Source organism: Quercus robur, chromosome 10, assembly GCF_932294415.1.
Source record: "Quercus robur chromosome 10, dhQueRobu3.1, whole genome shotgun sequence".
In the NCBI taxonomy this organism is placed as follows: domain Eukaryota; kingdom Viridiplantae; phylum Streptophyta; class Magnoliopsida; order Fagales; family Fagaceae; genus Quercus; species Quercus robur.
This window is the reverse complement of record NC_065543.1, coordinates 29,796,935-29,813,667: the sequence shown is the minus strand read 5'-3', so window position 1 is coordinate 29,813,667 and position 16,733 is coordinate 29,796,935.

The window sequence follows — 16,733 nt, the reverse complement described above, 5'->3', positions numbered from 1 at the left end:
AAAAAAATCTTAAATCCCTAATATAATTAGATAATCCTTATTCTTAAAAAATAAAAAAATGAGGTTACAATTGTAATTCGAGAAAAAAAAAAAAAAACTAACAAAGAAATTTTTTTCCTAAAAATTAACGCACTCTCTATTTAAATACTATCATACGCATGTTTAATACATATTTTACTAAAAAATAGCACACACTATACCTAGCAGTCTATTTCATTTCAAATCCTAAATTTTAGTTTCTTAAAAATTCCTTCGTATGTAACCTCGCTAACAATAGATAAATTCAAATTGAAAAATTACATTAAACTCTAAATAAAAAAGAGTCTCATCGCACGTCCGGAGCACGTGTGATGAGGCTAGTTACTTTTAAAATTATATGGTTTACTATGTTACATCCCTAAACTATAGGATTTAAAATGTAATTTTTCATTTTTTTTTATGAGACTAAAGTTTTTTTTTTTGGATAGTTTATTTAAATTTCATTATCTATATTACTATTTAAGGGGTTTCCAACCCATTTAAGCCGTGAACCCTAACTAAAACTCCTAAATTTTAGGTTAATTTATATTAAAAATAATAATTTTTTTTTTCACCAAGTTTCTCCATATCCCATAAAATTAGGCACCACCTCTCCTTACACTTTCCAACTTTTTTTTTTTTTTGAGATTATATCAGCTTGGGTTTATTTTTTTAGAGTTGAACATGTCCAAAAAAAAAAAAAAAAAAGAATCTAGTTTTTTTTTTTTTTTTTTTTTTTTGGGTTAGAAAATTGAAATGAACGTTATTTTTTTTTTCTTTTTATTTTAAACTATTAAATTTTACAAATAATTAAAAAAAAATTAGAAGAGCCTCTGAGATGCGTGCGAGTGCGTTCTCAGATGCTAGTTTTACTTTAAATGAGTTGGGTAATAATTGGTCCCTAAACTTTACCCTATGAGTACAATTGATCCCTTAAGTTTTAAAAATGAATTGTGTTAATCAATTGTTGTTACATGACTTTCTTCTAAAAAAAAATTGTTGTTACATGCCTGACGGAATAATAACCAAACAATTTTTCTAATGAAAAAATTACAAAAATTATTTTAAGCATAAGCAAACCTATTAACCAAGTAATGGGTAATACCAAATCAAAATCTTAAATCCAAAATCACCAATTTGATAACTGAATTGCGTAAGAGAGAGACGTGTGTTCTACAATTCTATCCAAATTGGATTGGACCTAACCCTGAAGACTTTTTGATTCCATAGTAGCAAATAGCAATTGTTGGGATTCTAAGAGCATTCTTATCAAAGGTGTTAAAAATGCTAAATGCTATTTTTTAGCATTTTTAGCACCTTAAATGATAAAAACACATCTACATCAAATATGTTGAATCTTAAAAGCATTAGCATTGAGCTACAGTGGAGTCTCATCTTTGACGCCCTACTGTAGCAAGATGCTAGAGTTTTTAATATATATATATATATATATATATATTTTCTTTTTCTTTTTCTCTCACTCACTCTCTCTTGTGCCGTGCCTTTCTTCTCCACTGCTTTCCTCTCACTTTCTCTTTCTCCTTCTCTATGCCTCTCTATTTCTCTTTAACTCTTGATCTCCACTTCAACAATGGTGAGTGACGCGACGACGAGGATGGCGCCACTGTCCCTATTTTTTCAAAGGCCTCGTCAAAGGTGTCGTGGACGTGTTCCCTGAGCGTGGCTTCCACCGCTAGTGCCATGCTGGACATGAGGCGCTCCGGGTGTGGTTGGGTTTTGCTGGGTTAATTGAGGTTTGCTGGTTGTGGGTGTGGGTTGATTCCATGTTGTAGGTTGTTTTGTGGGTGTTGGGTTGATTCGGTGGTGTGGGTTGATTTGTGGGTGCTAGGTTGATTCTGTGGTGTGGGTGTTGAGTTGATTTGTGGGTCTAGGTTGATTTGGTGGCTTTGGGTTGTGGGTGTGGGTTGATTGATTCTATGGTTGGTTGTAGTGGTTTGTTGTGGGTTGTGCCGTGGGTTGATGCTGTGGGTTGTGCCGCGTGTTGAGGTAGTGGGTTGCTAATCTCTCTCTGGTGGGTGTGGGTTGATTGATTTGATGGTTAGTTGTGGATGTGGAGGATTTTTTTTTCCTCTACTATTGTTTGTGGTTGCGATGGATCTGGCTGGAGGCGGTGATGGTGGGTGGATGTGGTGGTTATGGTATGGGTGGGTTAATGTGGTGGTCGGCAGTGCTGGGTTGAGAAAGAGAGAGACAGAGAGAGAGGAAGAATAAAAAATGATAAAGAAAGAATATTTAAATGAAGTGTTAAAAAAAAAAAAATAGAAGTTTTGATGTAAAGGATATTGTAAAGTGATATATTATATGTTAATTCATAGAGCACATACTGAATTATCATGTAGCTCATTTAACACATAACTTAATTTATAGAGCACATGTTAAATTAACTAGCCAATAATCTTGAGCCATTTGGGCTAATGACATTATAGCTAGTCTCCTATAATACATGATTATAATTTAACATTAGATATCAATAGAAGATAAACTAATTTCTTAGTGCATTAGTGCATTTCTCTCTCTTAATCTCTTTCTTTTTCTATGGAGGGTGATTATCTCGAATTAAGTTAATTTCCCTATAGTTCTCATTGATTCCTCTATAATTCCCACCAATCTCCATTAGGAACCATCGGGTTCCTAACAATTGGTATCAGAGCCGTCGATCTTGATACGGACGAATGTGACTGAAGAGAACTTTGGAAAGAATTAGGGCAAATGGCGAACAAAGTTTTAGAGGATGTTAAGACTTTGTATTAATCACACAATAACATTTTAGAGAAGGTCAAGGCCTTGGCTGAATCTAACAAAGCCATAAATGAAGAGCTCTCAAGATTACAAGAGAGTTTCGAGAACATGATGGAAGAGGAGTTGCAATCTCTTAATTCAATGAAACTTGAAAGACAAATCAATTTCCAAGAATCTACTGCTATTGTTGTAAGCCGGGATGTTGATTTTTGTGTCAAAGTGGATGATGATATACATGTACACACTACCCTTGAAGTATAGTCCAAAGAACCAATAAAGAAGGTGATGATGATCTTCCAAGAACCAATTCTTGATGCACCAATGGAGACTTCCATTCAAGAGTCTATGATTCAAGATTTGGCAATCCAAGTGTCGGTGATCCAAGAATCCAAGATGCAAGCACCAACAATTTTAAAGATTCTAGAATCAAATGAGGTCTTGAGGATACAAGAACATTCTAAAGTTCAAAGAACCAATGAGACCTTGAAGATTGAAGACAATTTGCCCTAGTTCATCATCTTCTTTGTAGAAGCTACTGTGTCTTTGCACCGAGGGTTTTGTAACTAAGAAGCTTCTTGATCTTCATTGTTTGGATGAACTGAAGAACTTTTCAGCCAATATCTTTCTCAAGTTGGTGTGTTAGTCACGTACTTGGATCCGTGCATCGATAGGTTAGTCACGTGTTTGGAGCCGTGCATTGAAAGGAGAAATTGTCATTATATTATAAGTCCAATTGGGTATTGGGAAAAGGGTTCAATTGTAGGTTGGTATTAGGTACTGTGATTCATTCTACTTGTAACTGCTTGTTTTGATAATAGTGGATTCTCGGGAGTGGTGACCTTAAATTCACCCAATGGGGTTTTGCCTCGGTGGTTTTCCCCATTCGTAAACAAATCACTGGTATCAAATTTAATTTCCGTTGCATTTAGTTTTTAGTGATTAATTTGTGCAACCATGCTTATTGCATGTAATTGAATCTAATTAATTTCACTTGGCTAATTAATTTGATTAAGTTACCAAAGGGGTTAATACATTCTTGGCCTATCAAGTGGTATCAAAGCAGGAACACTCTAATTAGGGTTAATCTTTGCTGTATGATCCATTGACCCCTATTTGTCATGGATAGAGGACAATATTTAATTATACCTCCTTTATTTGATGGCACTAACTATGTATACTGGAAAGTATGCATGAGAGTTTTCTTGCAGTCCTTAGATGAGAAGGTGTGGCAAGTAGTGGAGATTGGCTGGACTAAACCAAAGGAAGCACTGGCTGATTGCGATGATGCTAAGATGAAAGCAGCAAACTTCAATAGCAGAGCATTGAATGCTTTATTCAGTGCGGTCACCACTGAGGAGTTCAAGAAAATATCCTCTATAGAAACTGCTAAGGAAGCATAGACTATCCTCCAGATAACCTATGAAGGGACTAAGACTGTCAAGGATTCAAAGCTTCAAAGGCTTACCATAAGCTTTGAAGAAATTAAGATGGAGAAGGATGAGTCATTTGATGAGTTCTATGACATCCTTTGATGAGTTCTATGCCAAATTGAAGGACATAGTCATCTTCGCATTTAATCTTGGGGAAAACATTCTCGAACCTAAAGTTGTAAGAAAGGTGCTCAGATCTCTACCAGAAAGATTCCATGCCAAGATCACTGCCATTGAGGAATCAAAGGACATTGACAAAATTCCTTTGATAGAGCTAGTTGGCAACTTGCAAACCTATGAATTGGATTTGACTAGGATCGGGAAATCAAGTAAGAGCAAGAGCAAGAGCATGGCACTGAAGGCCAAAAGCAGTGATACATATGAGTCCTCTGATGGTGAAGATTCTAAGATGAAATCCTACATCACTAGGCAATTCAAGAAATTTATAAAGAATGCCAATGCAAAAGGATTCAACAAGGATCGTAAGCAATCCAGTTCTTCACAATTCAAGAGCCAAGATAGAGGGAAGAAGGATGCTAAGGAAGGCGATCAACACATTGTTCCCTCCGAACCAAAGTGTTTCGGATGTCAAGGTTTTGGACATATGAAACAAGAATATCCAACATATCTCAAGACCATTGGAAAGAGCAAGGCCCTTGTTGCTACCTTGAGTAACATCGAGCCTAAGGATGATTCAGATGACAATGATGATGAAGGAATCTTGAATCCTTCACTGCTATAGTTGATCCTACTGATAGGGTTTCAGAAACAGTAGATGATGAAGAGGACTTGGTGGACTCTAAGTTTGAGAAAGTGGACGATCAAGATGATATCCTTGTTGCTACCTTGAGTGACATCAAGCCTAAGGATGATTCAGAGGACAATGATGATGAAGGAATCTTGAATCCTTCACTGCTATAGTTGATCCTACTGATAGGGTTTTAGAAACAGTAGATGATGAAGAGGACTTGGTGGACTCTAAGTTTGAGAAAATGGACGATCAAGATGATATCCATATAGCTTATGAAAAATTGTACAAGGTTTCTGAGAAGCATGAGAAACTATATAAGCTGGCTACCAAGAAGCTGAGTGATGTTGAGATAGATCGAGAGGAGCTCTCCACAAAGTTTGACGAAGCTAATCAGACCATTGGAGAACAACGGTTTGAGAACAATTTCTTGGTTGAAAGAACCAAGAAGCTTGAAGCGGAGTTTGTTCAAGTCAGAACTCAACTGGAGAGGACTTCTAGTGCAAAACTTGATGAAATGCTTAGCTTTCTGAAATCTACTTTTGATAGAACCGGTTTAGGGTATGATTTCTCTTCTCTTAATATTGCTTCTTCTAGCACTAATATGTTTGTCTCACCTGCTAATAATGTTAATTCTGAGAACAATGATTGTAAAACTGATATAGCTAGTGAGAATGTAGACAAAGGTAAATCGATTTTAGGTGCACCCCCTAAGCTTGAAAAGAAAGAGACTAGAAACCCTAGGACTAAGAAGGGCAATAACCAAAAGTCTAAACAGAAGAAGCAGCATCTCTGTAATCACTGTGGAGTTTCAGGGCATACTCGTCCAAATTGCTACAAGTGGTTAGCCACTCAACAGAGCAATAGTATGATCTCGTTTGGAAACCAAAATCAGTTTCCATCTTGTTTTGCTTCTCTTGGAGATCTTTTTAAGGCCTTCATGTTCCTTTCGAACTTGAACGGTTTCAATTCTTCTCCCTCACTGTCGGATCAAAGGTTCACTCAAATAAAAGGTTCTTCCAAGGTGTGGAAGGAAAAAGGCTCAAAGTGATCTAATCATTCTCTCTCTCTCTCTCTCTCTCTCTCTCTCTCTCTCTCTCTCTCTCTCTCTCTCTCTCTCTCTCTCTCTCTCTATATATATATATATATATATATATTTATGTATTACTTGTGTGTTTTGCTTTCTTGTTTTTGAGTCAATCTAGTTTTATGATATGTTTTGTTTAACATGTTTTTGTTTGTTTGTTTTCAATTTTGCTTTATTTTGTTTTTCATTAAAAAAAAATTTAAAAATAAGAAAAATACAAAAACAATGTGTGTTTTGTGTACGTTGGTACTTGTGTACCTTGGATGGCCATTGAAACAAAATTTTTAAAACTTCGTATCTTTTGTAGCTTAGATGAGCATCTCTATGCATAACTAAGCAAGTGAGCTTTCTAGCTCGTGTTTGTGATGAGTACGATTAAGTAATCTTTTGTACTTAACACTTATATCACTCTTTTTGACGGGAAGGACTAAAAAATCCTAAGAGAAACACATAAATAACCATCTCACCACTAAAACCTGTCAATCATGAATAACATCTATATGCTTCGGCATAGCAAAATTGTGATGTTTAAAGCTTAATATAATTGAGTATTTTTTCTCTCTCTTATATGCCCATGCATGATATGCTAAAAAAGAAAAATATGCAAAGAAAAATAAAAGGAAAAAGAATCAAAATGCTTTTAAATATGGTTGCAAGCGTGTTTTCAGGAGATGTGGGAGTTATAGGATGTACCTCTACAGTGATAGTCTCCATTAAGCAGTTATGATTGTGTGTGAGTTAAAATTGATTTTCTCATATCTCAAATCATCATAACTTGAAACACATATGCACTCTTGCAATGTTTTCACACACAACACGCATATTCTTTACTACTTTTGATACATGTGCAGGTATAATGTGATTTGACCATCACAAGGGATACATGTGTTAATGTATGTTCACTAAACAATCTTGACTTGTTTTTGAAATATAAAATTGGTTAGACTTGTTTAGTGTATGTGTGTGTTTTGGATCTATGAATGCTTTGTAATTTTTTCTTGTTGAGAGATGTTTTTGAAAGCTTAAAATGTTGTTTGGATCTTTGGTTGAGTAGCTTGCTTAATTGCATTCATTTCTGTGTGTTTTTCCTCTCTTTAAAAAATTGGTTTTTATCAAGCTCGACAGCTGCTCGATAGATCCTTGATAGATTGCTATCTATCGAGACCTTTGGACTTCTTTTCTCGACAGATCTTATCGCATCTTCAATCCACCGAGCTATCTGGAATTTGTCTCGATAGCTTCTTGACAGATTCTTGATCCATCGAGAAAGTTTCTGTCTAGTCAATAGCTGCTCAATAGTTGTTTGATCCATCGAGGTATTTTTGCTATTGATAGATTCTCGACAGCACCTCGACAGATTCTATCTATCGAGATTTAGTGCTCAATAGATCTCGATAGATTCTCGATCCATCGAGCTGCGATTTCTTTAAATAGCTTCAGTGCATTTTCATTTCTCTCATTCTCTCTCGACAGAAACTGTCTTTTCACCTCCCAAACACCCTCCCCTTACTTAAAACCTCCTACCCTCTTGGATTCGGCCTAGTTTGAGCATTTCTCCCTTGGTATGCTTCTCTAATCCTTCATTCTTCATACATTTCATGCATTTAGACCCAAGTTTTGGGTTTTTGTGAAATTTTTGGGGTTTTTGAAAACTTTTGAGTTTCTTGCGAAATTTTTGGGTTGGGTGTTATGTTTTTGATGCTATATGATCATGCATTGCATTCCATTTGCATTTTCACAATGTTTCATGCATTTAGATGTGTGTTTATATGTTGAAAATTTGTGTGCTGATAGGTTTAGATTAGGTTGAACCCATGATGCAATTTTTTTGCATATCACATATTCATGCATATGCACCCTTTCTTTTCTATCATTTGGTACTCTGTTGTGATGGTGCTTTTCTACTTGTCTCCCTTTCTCTCTCTCTCTCTCTCTCGGATAGTCTGCGCATGGCACCCAAGCGCAAAGCCGCTCCGTCTCAAAACCCTCTTCATTTCAAGGCATCTTCCTCTAATCCTACTCCTCTTCATGTTCGGTTCCATGATGAGAAGGCTCATCAGGACTTCTTGGAGAACTTCTCCAAACGTGGCATTCATTCGGAATGCCGTGTGATTCTATCGAACTTTTCCAATACTACTCTACCCACTGTCATTCACAGTTGGGGATGGGAATCTCTATGTGAGATACCCGTGAGTTGTTCCACCATGATCATACAGGAGTACCATGAACCTGCGTAACAAACCGAGGTATAGAGGTATTGAAACCACGGACCGAGGCGACGACTCCTCCAGCCTCTTCCATTCCATCCACCTTTGCTCCTTCTTCTTCGAATGGTAGTGTGACACTTGAGACCATCATGGCGTAGCTTGAGCACATAGATGCTCGCCTTGATACACTCACTACTAAGTTGTATCAGGTGAACACCCATGTTAGTCGTATTGCATGACGACAGGCTCACATGGGTGGCTCCGCCGCGTCTCCATCTCCCTTTCCTTCTCTAGAGGCTTCTGAGGACGAGGATGCTAATGATGGTTCCGGTGATGATGATGATGATGAGGATGAGGATGCTAGCTCTTCCGATGATAAGGAGATGACCACTTCTTAGTGACTTACCCTTTGTCATTCGTGACAAAAAGGGGGAGTAGTTTTGGGTTAAGAGTAGTCATGTATTTAAGGGGAGTGTTAGCATAGGAAATTTTTTTGATAAAGGGGGTGTCTTTAGTTTTGAAGGATGTAGTAAGGATTTATATACTTTTCTTTTCTTTCTTTGTGGTTACATTATCCTTTTGTACCTCGGTTTTGTGACCATTTAGTGATAACAAACATTGTACTTATTTATCTTTTATATATATGATGATGTTGTTATCATTTCACCTATCTCTCCATGTGTTGTTTCTTTTCTTTCTTTATACATATGTGTTAGGACATATGTGATTCATTGATAGGAACATATATCACTATTTTATGTAATTGGCTCATCTTTTGACAAAATGCACTTTACTTGTAATTGGGTAGATTGGGTAGATCTAGGATGTGTTTAATGCTTCAAGAAACAAGGTTTCAAGTTCAAGTGTTAAAGCCATACAAGTCTGTCCAAGAATAAAGTCAGAAAGTGCATGATTTTAAAGCTTGATAGCTAGCATCTACGAGGTTTTAAAGAGAGTTGTTTCAGCCCAAGGCTCAAAATTTGCTTGATAGATAGGGTATCTGTCAAGATTTATGAAGTTCAGATTTTCATCCAATCCGTGAATGTATGTTTGAGATTTCTTTTCTCATAACCCTAAACATATATAAGGAATATTTTAAGGGTCGTAAAAGAAGACACAAGTTGCACAAGAGCACAATTCCATAGTGTGAAGAAGAGTGTGACTAGAAACCTAGTTTACCCTAGTTCTTGAAGAAGCTATTATGTTTTGTACACCGTAGGGTTTTGTGACCAAGCAACTTCATAATCTTCATCGTGTGATGAACTGAAGAATTTTGCAGCCAACATCCTTCTCAAGTTAGTGATCAAGTCGCGTATTGGGATTCGTGCAATTGGTTAGTCACGTACTGGGAGCCGTACATTGAAAAGGAGAGATTGTTACTACAGAACAAGTCCAATTGGGTATTGGGGTAAGGGTTCAACTGTAGGTTGGTATAAGGTACTGAGATTCCTTTACTTGTAACTGCTTGTTTTGATAATAGTGGATTCTCGAGAGTGGTCATCTTAAAATCATCTAGTGGGGGTTTTTGTCGTGTAGGTTTTCCCCATTCTAAATAAATTACTATGTCAATTTATTTTCCACTGCATACTTTAGTTAATTGGTGATTTGTTTATGCTGCCACGTACAATTGCATGTTAATTTGATTAATTAATAAACTTGGCTAATTAATTAATTAATTCATCACAAGGGGTCAACATATTTTTGGCCTTTCAACATGTTTTTTTATTGTATGCAATCCTTTATTTCCGTTTCACACTAAGATGCCTTGATGAGTTTTGTTTAAAGTGTTTCAGAAAGATGGGTTGTCAAAATCTATTATGCCATGAACGCTCTTCGTGCAAAGTTTTTCAAGAGTTTGTGTTAGGATTAGATTTTATTGTACTCAACAAATGATTATGAGTTTAGTGATTTATGACTTCTCTCATACTTCATTTGTTTATTGTGGTTTTGTCACGGATTGCCAAAGGGGGAGATTGTTAGGACATATGTGGAGTTCAAGTCTAGTATTGAAGCCATGCAAGTCTGTCCAAGAAACAAGTGAAGAATTGTTGTTCATTAAAGCTTAATAGATAATATCTATCGAGGTTTAATAAGAATTCTTGACACCTCTCGACAGAAGCTGTATCTATCGAGAATTACGAAATTCAGATTTCTAGATCTGTTTTTCACGCATATCCAAGTTATTTGTGTAGGGTTTCTTTTCTCACAACCATAGACATATATAAGGATTATTTTAAGGGTCATCAAAGATGATGCAAAGTGGTGCAACTTGATGCAAAGTGATTACTCATGCATATTGTGACCAGAGACAATTTGCCCTAGTTCATCATTTTCTTTGTAGAAGCTATTGCTTCTTTGTAGAAGCTATTGCATCTTTGCGCCGAGGGTTTTGTAACCAAGAAGCTTCTTGATCTTCATCGTTTGGATGAACTGAAGAACTTTGCAGCCAACATCTTTCTTAAGTTGGTGTGTTAGTCACGTATTTGGATCTGTGCATCGATTGGTTAGTCACATACTTGGAGTCGTGCATTGAAAGGAGAGATTGTCACTACATTACAAGTCCAATTGGGTATTAGGGCAAGGGTTCAACTGTAGGTTGGTATTAGGTATTGAGATTCATTTTACTTGTAACCGCTTGTTTTGATAATAGTAGATTCTCGGGAGTGGTAACCTTAAATTCACCCGGTGGGGTTTTGCCTCGGTGGTTTTCCCCATTCGTAAACAAATCACCTGTGTCAAATTTAATTTCCGCTGCATTTAGTTTTTGGTGATTTGTTTGTGCTACCATGCTTATTGCATATAATTGAATCTAATTAATTTCACTTGTCTAATTAATTTGATTAAGTTACCAAAGGGGTCAATACATTCTTGGCCTATCAATTGTAATTCAACATTAGATATCAATGGAAGATAAATCAATTTCTTAGTACATTAGTGCATCTCTCTCTCTCTCTCTCTCTCTCTCTCTCTTAATCTCTTTCTTTTTTTATGGAGGGTGACTACCTCGAATCAAGTCAATTTCCCTACAATTCTCATCAATTCCCCTATAATTCCCATCAATTTCCATTAGGAACCACCAGGTTCCTAACAATAAATGATTAAGTGGGTGTTAATCTTGGTTTAGAGTGTTGATTATGGTAATGGATTTCATGAACATATGATGGTTTGTAGGGATTTTGATTACTTCAAGTTCTCGATAGTGATCACCTCCAAGAACATAGGCTACTTCAAGTGAGTCTCTGCCTCCTCTGAGAGAAATACTGAAGAGAAATAAGTTTAAGTTACAATACTAACTCTTGAACTAACCTAAATGCTACAGAAGGCCATGATTAAGTGAGTGAAAATAACTCCTGAACTAACTTTAAGAAACAATCCAAGTTTGATTGAGTTAGACATTCAATTGAGCTCATGATTGGCTACTCAAGGTTTTCCCATATGCATGATATATAGTTAGATGAGATTCCTCTGAAATTATGGAACCATAGGACTGTTATAGGCAAATTGGCACTTCAATAAAAAGTTGAACTGTCGTTTAGGAGCTTGATCGGTACTTCAACTTTGGAGTTACATGCCTAGTGCGTAGCTGATATGGAATCGTGGTTAGAAGAGGAACCCATTTTCTATATATAAAAAATATTTACTTTAACAAACTATATACATATGGTCATAAATTTCTTTCTTTGATATTCGCAAATTCCAATAACGACAGATATATACCAATTTGTTAAGCAATTTGAGCCAACCATCGAATTTCATTTATAAGCATATAAAGATATAATATACGAGAATATTACCATAAATAATGTAAATCATGGTTTTCTAGAGCATCATGACCTACTATAGTATTAAGGTTATCATACTAGGTTTAGTGTATTTTTATATAAATTGTAAATTGGTTCTTTATAACAAACAATGCAATATAATATAATAAAGATATAGTCGTTTGAGACTTTCTGCTATGGACGTAATAAGCCATTAGGCTAAACAACATTAATTCTCTACTTCGTGGACCGCCTCAATCTCAATCACATGCTTCCTTGTGGCTTCGTGGACCACTTTTTGCTACAAAGATAGCTTCCTAGAGCTCTCACACACCGGACCTATTATCTTACTTCCAATGGTCCTTGTTCCACACATTACACACGTTAGAGATGCATCCTACTTGTACTTTCACGCCAAAGCACTTTTCCACATTTTTCATGTGCATTCAAGAGCTTCTTCTATTTGACGGTGATCTTTTTCAACCTTCAGTGAGTCAATATTCTTTTGGTGGGCATTGAAAACCTTACATTTAAGTCTTTTCGTTCAAATCCACATTTTCATTGCTCTTCCACCTTGATTTTGAGGGTTGAGGAGGGTATTTTATTATATATTTGGATATTACAATAAATAAGGAAGCCATGATTTTCTAAATGTATTATGGCTTATTGTAGTTTTAAGGTTACAATATTAATAATTTCCTTCTTTCCACATCGCTGTATTTTCCTTCTTTCTATCTTAATAGAGTAATGCTACAGACACAAACTATTCTACAAATATATTACAAACTGCTAATGTGGCATTCTCTATCAAAATACTGTTGACTGCAAAGATCAAAAGCAGAAGAAAAAGGATGCAACAGCTCAAGTTAACAAAAGATGAAGAAGTAATCAGAAGCAAGCTACATGTCGTATGCCTTAACATTGAATTATGCTGTGTGTCGTTTAGAGTAGTATTTATCAGTCTAAGCTTTCACACGTATTGTAACTGCTAGTAACTGACTGAGCACGTGTGTCCTTATAAGTTGGATAGTTTGTTAGATTAGCTGGTTGATCAATTAGTGTATAAAGTCCAATTCTTTGTACAGATTCAATATAACAATTGAATGAAAGAATTCTTCAATCTTTCTTTTCTCACGAGCTCTCTCTCTCTTTCTGGTTTTCCATTTCTCTTTCTCTCTTGAATCACCAAAGAGAAGGCTTTATCAATCGAGGGAATTGGCTCCATCATCAGAATCTGAGTTCTGACTTGAGAATAGGAGTCATTCAAGCCCATTTTTCTTGCATCATGGAGAATCACCAGGTGCAATTCTTTTTACTCAGCCCTTGACAGAAGACAATTACCCTACTTGGGCTAGGGCTATGCGAATGGCATTGGATGCGAAGAGCAAGCTAGGTTTTGTGGATGGTTCCATAATAGCTTCTATGGCAATCACTCCTCTAGAAAAGATTGCTTGGTCAAAGAACAATTCCATAATTTCTTCATGGATCTTGAATTCAGTCTCTTCTCACATCACTGCAAGTGTGATTTATAGAGGCACTACATTGGAGGTCTGGAATTAATGCACTTAGGGACCGTTTCTCTCAAGCCAATGGTCCTAGGATTTCACAACTTCAAAAGTAGATTTCAACTGTTATGCAAGGAGATGCAATAGTGACCACTTTCTTCACTAGTCTCCAAGCTTTTTGGGATCAATTGCTTAATTTTAGGCCTTTACCATGTTGTTCTTGTGGTAAATGTGTTTGTTGTGTGAATGATAAGATCACAACTTTTCATCATCAAGACTCTTTGATGCAATTCCTTAATGGCTTGAATGACTCCTATTCTCAAGTCATAACTCAGATTCTAATGATGGAGCCAATTCCCTTGATTGATAAAGCCTTCTCTTTGGTGATTCAAGAGGAAAGGTAGAGGGCTTTAGGTTTCAATGGAGGTCCTTCAGTTGATTCAACTGCTCTTGCAGTCAAGACTCAAGGATTCAATCAAGTTGGGAAGAATGCAAAAGGAAAGGGAAGACCCGTATGCAGTCACTGTGGTAAAGTTGGTCACTTCATGGAGAAGTGTTATAAGCTAGTTGGCTTTCCACTGGGTTACAAGCAAAAGGGGAAAGTGTCTATGGCTAATCAAGTGGTTCTTGATGGTGAATCTGGTCAATCTAAGGCTGCATTACAATCTGGTTCTTTTCCTTTCACCTCTGAGCAATGTCAGCAATTACTTTCAATGCTAAGCTCTCATACATCAACCTCTGGCACCAGTGATGCTATTCACTTAGCCAATTCAGCTCTTTCAGGTATTTCTTGTGCTTCTTTCCAAGATTCTATCCGCCTTATTATGAAGAATTCAGTTTTTGCTGAAAATCCTGCAAACAAAATAGCTTATAGTGAAGAAACTTGAGTTCTTGATACATGGGCTATTGATCATATTATTTATTCCATTTCATTGTTTACTAAAATTACTAGTTCCATCTCTTCTTTTGCTCATTTACCCAATGGTGAAAGGTCCTTGTCACACACATAGGCACAGTTCAGATCACTTCAACTTTAATTCTTGAGAATGTGATTTGTGTCCTAGCCTTTACCTTCAACTGATCTCAGTAAGCAAATTAACCAAATCTTTTGTCATGTTGTTTGGTTTTTCTTTCCAACTATTGTTTCATATAGAACCTTACTTGCTGGAAAATGATTGGATTGGGTAAACTTCATAATAATTTGTACCTACTGCAAACTTCTGCAAATTGTAAGTCCGTATCAGAAGCTACTGCTATCCTAGAGTCAATTTTTCATTCTTTTGTTCATTCTGTTTCTAATGTTCCTATTGCTACTAAGCCTTACCTATGGCATCTTAGGCTAGGACATGCATCTAATGACAAACTCCATGTTTTACATCATTGTATTCCTGATGTAACATCTTCTCATTCAAATAAAGATTTTATTGTTTATCCTATTGCAAAGCATAAAAGACTTCTATTTCCTACTTCTAATCACTTATCTATCAATGCTTTTGATTTAATACATTGTGATGTATGGGGACCATTTGCTAAAGCCACCCATGATGGTTTTAGATATTTTCTTACAATTGTGGATGATGCTACCAGATCCATATGGGTTTATCTCATGAAATATAAAATAGATAGTAGGCCTTTACTGATATCATTTTACAATATGATATACACTCAACTTCAAACCAATATCAAAGTGAATAGAATTGATAATGCTCAGGAGTTTTTTATCAAAGATTTTTATGCTCAACGTGGGATTATTCATCAACATTCCTGTGTTACTACTCCACAACAAAATTCAGTTGTGGAGAGAAAGCATCAGCATATTTTAAACATTGTAAGGGTATTGAAATTTCAGTCTAACATACCACTTTGTTATTGGGGAGATTGTGTTTTGACAGTAGTTTATATCATTAACAGGCTGCCTAGTAATGTTTTAGGACATAAAACTCCTTTTGAGAAGCTTTATAGCAAGGTTCCTTCTTATGATCACTTAAAATTTTTTGGGTGTCTTTGCTTTGCCTCTACATTAGCTCACAATAGCTCTAAGTTTGCACCAAAATCTATTCAAGTGTTTTTCTTGGTTACCCTTTCGGTGTTAAGGGTTACAAATTGCTAAATTTAGTTACAAGACAGATTTTTATTTCAAGAGATGTTTCTTTTCATGAAACTATTTTTCCCTTCATTTCTTCTGCCTATTCACCACACTCCACAATTTCACTTCCTCATCTTTGTCCTCCTGTGGCCACTCAACCTAATTCCACGTTTCTAGAACCTATTACTATACCACATGCTATTCCAACTGCTTGTTCTGGTTCTGATCCTATTACTGTTCCTGAGCAAGCTTTAGAGTCTCCTATTCATGATCCTGTTATATCCTCAAATCCTTTGCCAACTACAATTCCATATTCTGCAATTTCTGCAGAACAAGGTTTTTTGTCACTTGAAAAAGGGCCTACTATTGTTCAAGATGTTTCACCTCCAACAGATTCACTTCCTTCTTTAAGAAGATCCACTAGAGCTACCAAACCACCTTCATACTTGGAAGATTACAAGTGTAGCACTATAATTTCTAATGAATCTACTCAGTCTAATCCCAACAACAAGTTAGGTTCTTCCTTAGCCATCCTAGGTATCAAATATCCTATCTCTGATTATCTTGATTCTTCAAGCTTGTCCCCTTCCTATGCAACCTTTTGTTCTCTCATAACCTCTATACCTGATGTAACATCCCATAATTTTGATACTAATTTAATTCTTATTCATAAATTAAATAGGAGGGCCACAATTAAATGGATTTAATTGATTTGGGACTAAGATATTAAAATAAGATAAATACTATGGAAAAAGAAGCCCAAGGGAGATGGTATAAGTTAATATATGGGCCTTGATAAGCTTTAAAAAAAAAAAAAAAAAAATCCCTAGTCTTTCACTTCTTAAGCTACACGTGTATTTACTGAGGGGGCTTCCTTTTGCTTTAGCCGACTATTGAACTTTGCTTTTCTTCACTGTGGCTATGAGTGGAGACTACAGGTACGGTTCTCTCCTGCTCTAAACTTAGGGTGGTTGATTTCTTTTATTTTCGTAAATAAGAGGTAAGTGGTGTTTACTAATTTTGGGGGTTTTCCCAAACAGTGTTGATTATTAAATTATTTTATATCAAAGAAATATGTTGATATTCTATATATAAATTAATATTTTATAAATGCTTGATGTCCACATTGAC